The following is an 8,362-nucleotide window of genomic DNA, read 5'->3' as shown; positions in this document are numbered from 1 at the left end:
TTCCCTTGGACAAATTCAAATTTTCTGTGGAAAGAAATAGAAATTCAGATAGACCTTTGCAACCTTTGCTATACGAGTGTAGGGAGCCGTGTTTCGCCGGCCATTTCGTGCTAAAAGAAATTCGTGAACTCGTGATGTCTGTACCAATCAAGTTAACACAGAGGTTAGCGGCCATATTGAATTTCACAGATCTACAACTTCGGCAGTTCTCAAAGCCCACACTTTACTCGGTAGCGCACACTCAGGTTTTATCCCCGATTTCAAACAACAACAGGTATTTACTTTAAAAAGAGTGCCTACACATAGCTAGCAAAACTAGTTTTGGATTGAAAGCAGTTTGGCAATCGTTGATTTTTTAGAGAAACTATCCTCCAAACATTTTATTACATTGTGTGAAGAGAACCACACAGACTAGTTAAAATAGGTTTTGCGCGCGCGCGCCCTTGTATACAAATTGCAAAATAGGCAATTATTTTTATGTGTAGAGATTTGATAAGGCTGATGCAGATTTTCTTGATAACGCCGAAAACGAGGCTTAGAGATAGATAGTTGATAAAGATACGAAACGATGGACCGCTGATTCGTTAAATACAAATAAAACAACAATACGCGCCAAAAATCATTGTGAAATTCTAGAGAGAAAATTGTTAAATATCAACATTGGGTATCACTTTATCGGTTCATTTTCACTTGAAGATTTGCCAACTTTGTCTGCCCTATCTCCCAGTTCCGAAGAGGTGGATTTATATCGGCTCGTTCGGTCCAGTCTAGTCCAGTTTTTATGTCTGAGGATAAAAGCCAGTAATAAAATTCCTAGCACGTAGGGGGTGCCTTTCATGCTTGTTTGGCTAATAGGACCGTCGGTAATTATGGAGAAAATTTGCAATTGTATGGCCGGGGATTCAGACGCTGGATACGGACACTTTGTTTAGCCAGGGCTTTTTTGTTCTCGAAGTTTTTTTATTTCCATTTCTTTTGGCTTATACAATTTCGCGCGTGCAAGGCCCTACTGGAAAAGCCCGTCAATGAAGCTCCATAAACAATACCTCCAAAACTACCCATGTAGTAAACATGCGATGAGATGCCCTAGGTACTTTAGTTCATGTCTCAAGATTGTGTTAGGGTTAAACACAAAATTCTTATGTACTGTCATGTATGTATGTATGTATGTATGTATGTATGTATGTATGTATGTATGTATGTATGTATGTATGTATGTATGTATGTATGTATGTATGTATGTATGTATGATGTATGTATGTATGTATGTATGTATGTATGTATGTATGTATGTATGTATGTATGTATGTATGTATGTATGTATGTATGTATGTATGTATGTATGTATGTATGTATGTATGTATGTATGTATGTATGTATGTATGTATGTATGTATGTATGTATGTATGTATGTATGTATGTATGTATGTATGTATGTATGTATGTATGTATGTATGTATGTATGTATGTATGTATGTATGTATGTATGTATGTATGTATGTATGTATGTATGTATGTATGTATGTATGTATGTATGTATGTATGTATGTATGTATGTATGTATGTATGTATGTATGTATGTATGTATGTATGTATGTATGTATGTATGTATGTATGTATGTATGTATGTATGTATGTATGTATGTATGTATGTATGCAGTCATGTATATATGTATGTATGTATAACAAAGGTTTGTTGTTGTTGTTGTTGCCGTTGCTTTACTTTGTTTCTATGTTTTATATTCCTTGATTGATGTAAAACTTCTATTTCCACGTTTTTATTGGATATTCCATCCTTCAAATGTTTGCAGGAGAGAAAAGAAAGACAACATTTGTGACGCTTGGGCGTGCACGAATAGGCAACAACCTGTAACTTGTAGGTTGCTGTGTTTTGGCGCCATCCATGGACGACATCTCATTACACCTTACTATCGGACGATGCGTAAATTAAGTCCATGGTAAAGACATTCGGAAAAAAAAAACTTCAGAGAAATTTTTGTACAACTTATCAAATGAAAATGGACGATTATGACTAGGAATAATGTTATTCACTCAGTTCTGTGTGGGCTTTGTGAAAGCATTCTTCAAGTTCAAAATCCCAGCATTGGTCGCTTTCTGCTCCGGCCTGTCATGCATGTTGGCTGTCATTGCTTGGTCGTTTACTAGTGTGAATGAATAAAACAAGTTAAAATACACAGATGAATATCACTACCGTTATAATGAGCCCAATCTTTTCTCCCTTCCGTCAATGAGTTATCTCTAAAGCGCAGATACAATAGACGTTTGAATATGATTAATTGCTGTAGAACAAAACGAACACATCGTATCTCCATGAAAGGATTTAATTGAATAGATTAAGGGCCACACCAATGGAAATTTATGGGGGGGAATAAGATCATGAATTTTATGGGGATTCGTCATATCTAAAGCTACTGAGTCTATCTAAAGCTACTGTAGTCTAGTTCCAGTTACTAAATTGCGAAATTAGGATCCGAGAGTAGTAATAATTTTATTTATTTATTTATTTATTTATTTATTTATTTATTTATTTATTTTAATATCCACGTTTAGGGTGAATGCAAGAAATGAAATAAAAATGTTTTCCTTAGTTGAACCTACTTGCTACTTTCTCGGAGTACGTTATTGGGTCATTGAGGCTGTTGACCCGTCAAATAAATAAATAAATAACGAGATTAGGGTTTGCACCGTTGCATGCGTGCAGATGTATACCAATCTAAAATGTTCAAACTTGTCATAGGGATGCCCTTGGAGACAGCAACAGAGTGTAATTCCTTTGCAGTGATCAGTAAGCATATTTATTTTCCAGAAACTTATTTATCTTATTTTTCTTATCTTTGGTTCTACTCGACTTCTCTTTTTCCTGTGTGTTCTATGAAGAGTTTGTTGAAGATGTGGTTTTGCTTCGTTTTATGTACTTAGGGATTTCAGGCATGGAAAGTAATGATGTTTTAAAACTTACAAAGCCTGTACTTCTTTACTCTTCAAATAACTCCACGTGTTCCACAGATGAAATTTTATGTCAAAATTTTTGATGAGTTGCTAGAATTCAAGACAAACGCTTGATTGCTAATAAATATGGATTTCAATGTCTTGCCTGGATGTACAATCAACTCATACAACCGCCCTCCCCGAATCGCCGTACATGTCTCGTCCCTAAGTAGACCCGCCTGTTGCTTTACCGCCACCCTTTGAGTACAACGTCCAACGCCTTAAATTGATGGCGGTGGATGCTGGTTTGGGCACGAATCTGGTCTCATCATCCCATCGACGACAGTTATGTTTAAGTTTTCGAATGCGAAAGATAAACGCAAAATCGGCGCTGTTAGGTCATATTCCAGCGTAGTGTCCAAAATAACCACCTGAATAAGATTTTCTCAGACGTGACCGCCAGCGACTTCATTCAAACTTTGGTTTGTTTTTTCGGCCGCCACAAATTGTTCGAGTTTACCTTGGCCTTCATTTGTAGCTTGCCACAGCTAAACTTAGGATATGAAAATACACTACCACTGGAAAATTGGTGCAAACAGAACTTTGATTACCATTACGGGTGTTAAAAGTTTATTCAGGGCCACTGTGTGCGTAGCATCGCCCATGAATGCCACTTGCATAGCCCAGACTCAATATACCTGTACTTACAGTTGTTGATAGCAGAAACGCGTGATTTGCATACTAAGTACTGTATTACCGTGATTGGCGCATCTTTTGAAGTGCAGAGTATACTTATTTGCATTATTTGGGCCCTCGTAAAGAGCCTCAGAGTTGCCCCTCCTTTTATTTGCAGACGTGTTATCAACCCCCACGCGTGCAGTTAGATATTTACACATGGGTTCTGACTGGTGCCATTCATATGCAAATTTGTTCGCGCGCCGACTTCTCTTGGCTGTCAGCTCTATAGTGGCTATTCCGTTTTCTAAATGGCTGAATGCACCGGATTGTTTGGCCCTTTGTGCTGTCCACGCGAGCAGCGCGCGCATTAACACAACAAGCGGCCGCTGATCAAAAAACCTCGACGAGGGGCGGTGCTTCACATAAGGGTATTTCGATAAACAACAGACCAAGAAAACGCCGGACTGTAGAGTCGCCTATTTCACTAGCTAGGTTCCTCGTGCTGGGTCAAGACCTTCGGCGCATTCTCGGCACACGCCAAACCGAGGAGGAAAACCATCAACACTGCCAATACCAGACACGTCTTCCACTGCCTTGGATTATACTATGGAGAACACGACGCCAGATAAAGTTTTACAAACTTCTTGTGTGTTTGTGAATTCAAACTGTTCAAATGTCCAATCGACGCGGACTAAACCGTTAAAACGCTCAATAACTGACTCACCGCCAGAACTTATCAGGTGTAAGAGGCGCTTGAACTTTCCGTACTCCCTGCCACAGCAGCAGCCAGCAGCCGTTGCGAGGAGGAACGAACGAGAAAGGAATCGCGTAAAACTAGTAAACATGGGATTTGCCAGTTTGAGGGAGCAGCTCCCGAACGGTGCTAACAACAAAAAGATGAGTAAAGTAGAGACTCTCAGGTCGGCCGTGGATTACATCAGGCAGCTCCAGGAGTTGCTTGACGAAGCCGATGCCGTTAACGCTGCTTTCAATGGCTCACTGTCGCCAACCTGTTCGCTTTCCAGCTCACCAACTCCATCCTATTCGTCCGAAGGATCGTCCTGCGACCCACTCAGCCCAGAAGAAGAAGAACTTCTGGACTTCACGACATGGTTTTGAAAGTGCAAGAACCGTACCAGAATGACATGACAGAACCGACAGGTGAGATGTCAAAACAATAATTTGTGACTTTTTATCATTCTCCCAAAAATTTTGAACAAAAAATACTTTCATTCTTTTTTTCATTGAAAAGAAATTCAAATTTGAAGAATGAAACACAATGATTTCAGACTGAGATTTGAAGGAGCCCGTGAAATCACTGCAGAAATTGCCGTCCAACATCTTTTGTTTCGAGTTATTAGTGTTCCGATATATATTAACAAAAGACGTCAAAGATTATAACCAGTTATTTCTTTTCGGCGAGACTTTTTAAATCTTTAGTTTATGTCAGTCGTGCATTTGTGAAAAAAATAAGCTTAACTGAAATTTTGAAAGTGTAATGGTATGTTAGACAAGCCATCCCAATGGACTTGCCAGTAAATTTCTTCTTTCCAAAAGAAAAGCTCAAATCAGAAACTATTGTGGTACTGATCCGATTTCGAAGCCTCGTTTTGGACTTAGCACGTGGTACCTCTTAGTTTGCGATTATTATCTGGTCATTGCATTCAGTGGATATTTTTAAGACGTCTTTTCCTCCTTGAAAATGAACAAAAGACGACTTACATAAACTCTCCGGGGATCAGGCAGCCCCCGTATTTCAATTCGCCTTACACGGCGAGCCGCCGTCTGATTGGTTTGAAGCCCACAGCAGACCATTATACTGCAGCTATAGTATTTAGCACTGTGTCAGAAACAAGGCACGCGGCACTTCAAGCCCCCTAGGGCCATAATTGTTTGTTGGGGCCCGGGGAACAGAAGCGTGCCAGTGAATTAAGTATGGGGTCCTGCCCCCGTCGCTAGACTGGCCAAGCCGTCTCTAGGACGCTTGTAAAGGAAGAGGGTGATTTATGTTAAAATTGGCCAGTGACGCGTGCCGCTCGGCGCTGATTGATCGGCGTGTAGTGTAGCCTTTATCTCGATTTGATGTCAGTGCGGATAGCGTGGCTAATAAAGTCTTATTCTTTACCCCTCCAAACAGAGCTTATGCAAATGAAGGAACTGCAATCAAGGAATTCTACAAAGAAGTATCTTTGAAGATAGTGAATGAGCAACCTTGAGGGGTGTGGTTTAAAGCGTATGATCTAAAGTTCTGACACTCAACGTGTGGCGGGCACGGCCAGACCACTCGACTGTCGGACAAAAAGAGAAGAAACTGCACACAGCTATGTCCAGACAATCACCCTTGAAGTCGTGACTTTGGCGTCCAGATTGAAAGCGTTCAAGGAGTTGCCGCCTCGATACACCGGAGAACCAGCAAAACACTGCCAAAATATTGTTTAAATGTGTATATTGAACAAAAACAGAATACTGCCAAACAGGAAAGCTCAATGCGCAAAGACTGATTGTATCTCCAAAAGACTTTTTTCTACTCAGTGAAAGGGACATGGAACCTTACGTGGCATTATTTTTGTACCGCTCCTTTTCGCGTTGTTATTTCTATTACATTTTATTTTCAATTTTCATTTTCGAAGTTTAAAAATTGTCTGTAAGTATCTTGGAATTTGATTTGTACATATTTTAGATAGTTCTGTTGAAGCTTTTATGAGTTTTAAAATCAATTTGACGAGTCCGCTATGTTTTTCAAGAGTCACTATCCCCTCTGAGACCATTCTTTGCTTGTTAAGACCAGGCTCGTAGAAATCTCTATTTTTCTAATACACAATTAAATGTCTTTTTTATAATTTTTATATTGATGTATAAAAATGAATATTTTGATAAAACAATAAAAACCAGACGATTTATACTGAATACAAGAAGGGTTCGACTTATGGCTCTTTGTACGCGAGTGTGTTAAGGTGTGTATGCATACCTGTGACCTGTCATCCTGAGCCAGGTTCAACGGTATTTGTATCGATCACGCATTCACTCACGGACGGTACACGGGGAATGGGTAGTGTAAAAACCGTCGACTTGTTGATGATATACGATGCGTTGGTGAATAATAAAGAGGGTGAGTACACCCTTTACTAGTGTTTGAACTTCCGGACACTTCGATAACCTATTAACACCGTGCCTCGAATTTGAATAGTGAGTTTGCAGGCCAAACATAGATAAGAATAACTGAATGGTGTAGACGAAACCATGGGACACAAACATTTGAAGAAGCTGTTTTGAAAGCGGTAAGATACTGTGCAACCGATGTGTGTGCAAAGACATTCACACTTTACGAGCACGTGCGGCACGTTATAGCGGAGCAAACCATAGACCCTATTAGCAAACTGACACAAATTGTCGTCTGTTCACTCGTTCTGATAGATAAGGGTATCCGTGTAGATCAGATCATGAAGCTCACAGCTCAGTGGTGGCAGCATGAACGATGTGGAGTTAGTTGTGACTCACCGTTACATGGTGCATGGTCACTCCAGGCGTCAAGTACAAAAGCTTCAGTAGAAATCCGTCAGTAAAATGGAAAATCAACATAATTGACAGCCATGCAGTAGAACTAGCAACTGCCAACAGTACCTTGTGCCATGGCTGAAGCCAAAATATGAATATCTGTCGATACAGTAGCAATCCGCTTGTCCTGTACAAACTGTCTGGATATTCACACTCTTTTGTGTGTGACTATTCACGCTAAAATCATCCCGCCAAAATTACGTATGCAAAAGTCGCTATCTTGCATCCTAAATTAAGTTTTGATATATGTTCAGGTGAGGGTGGACAGGGAGAGCATATTACTTTACGCTCTAAGGTGTTCATCGCTAGAGAAAATGTCACGAAGTTGAACTTTGCTCACAGAAATAGTGTAAAGGTCTTCTTTTAAATAACCAGTGACCTACAGCGCCATTAAATATTTGCCCATGATGTTCTAATGGTGACAGTAAGATGCTAGATCAGTTGACACGGTTTGGGGATGCGGGTATGATAAGCCCTACTCGACAAAACATTCACAGAGAGTGTTTACTCCCTTAGTCCCCTGCCAGTCAATAGAAGGTGTCTTTTCATCACATGTGCTGCATTAGCGTCACGCCGATCCGACGATTATACAGACCTGTTCCGGTGTGAATTGTGCCAGGCAAGGGATTAACACTTGTTCTCCAATGAACTCTTCCCCGATAACTAAGGATATTCTGGCCACGGCCGACGATTGCAAAATATTTACCAGGCTTTTAGTTTGGCGGCAAATCTATTTTGATTGGTAAGAGAAACTTTTCAGCCAGATTAATGTAGTGTCAGACTTGCTTTGCGAGGGGAGAAACGTTTCTAGCGCCATGGTATTTTGAAGTACATGTGTCTTTGTAGTGGCCATTTATACCGCCAGAACTCGACACACCATGCAGGTAGTAACGCATCACGACCTTTACATTCGTGAACAACCTAGAGAACACGAAAACTAAAGCAAAAATTGTTGCACAGCTGAACAGTACAAATGGGCGGGAAATGCGATCACATCGATTTACGCCGAAAAAAATTGTTGACTTGGTATGATCGACGTGCCAACCTATCGAACTATATCGCCTCTGAATCACCCCCTCTAATGTCTGGCTTGTAACCACCAAAAAAGTCAAATTTTGCTAACTTTAATTCACCTAGATAGTCTGACCGTGTAAATTTTCATTGCCAAACGCCATAACGT

At 40.2% G+C, this 8,362-nt stretch overlaps 1 long non-coding RNA gene across 1 annotated transcript; it reads left to right on the top strand.

The window, feature by feature from the left end:
* Positions 1-4,094: 4,094 nt before the first annotated feature.
* On the top strand, positions 4,095-6,528 carry LOC139121930 (uncharacterized). Its single transcript, XR_011549368.1, has 2 exons — positions 4,095-4,788; positions 5,765-6,528. It is a non-coding gene; the product is annotated as an uncharacterized lncRNA (long non-coding RNA).
* The last annotated feature ends 1,834 nt before the right edge of the window (positions 6,529-8,362 follow it).

This window comes from Ptychodera flava, chromosome 2, assembly GCF_041260155.1.
Source record: "Ptychodera flava strain L36383 chromosome 2, AS_Pfla_20210202, whole genome shotgun sequence".
NCBI classification, from domain to species: domain Eukaryota; kingdom Metazoa; phylum Hemichordata; class Enteropneusta; family Ptychoderidae; genus Ptychodera; species Ptychodera flava.
Note: the sequence above shows the minus strand (reverse complement) of the source record. Positions and strands in the feature narration are given on the sequence as shown.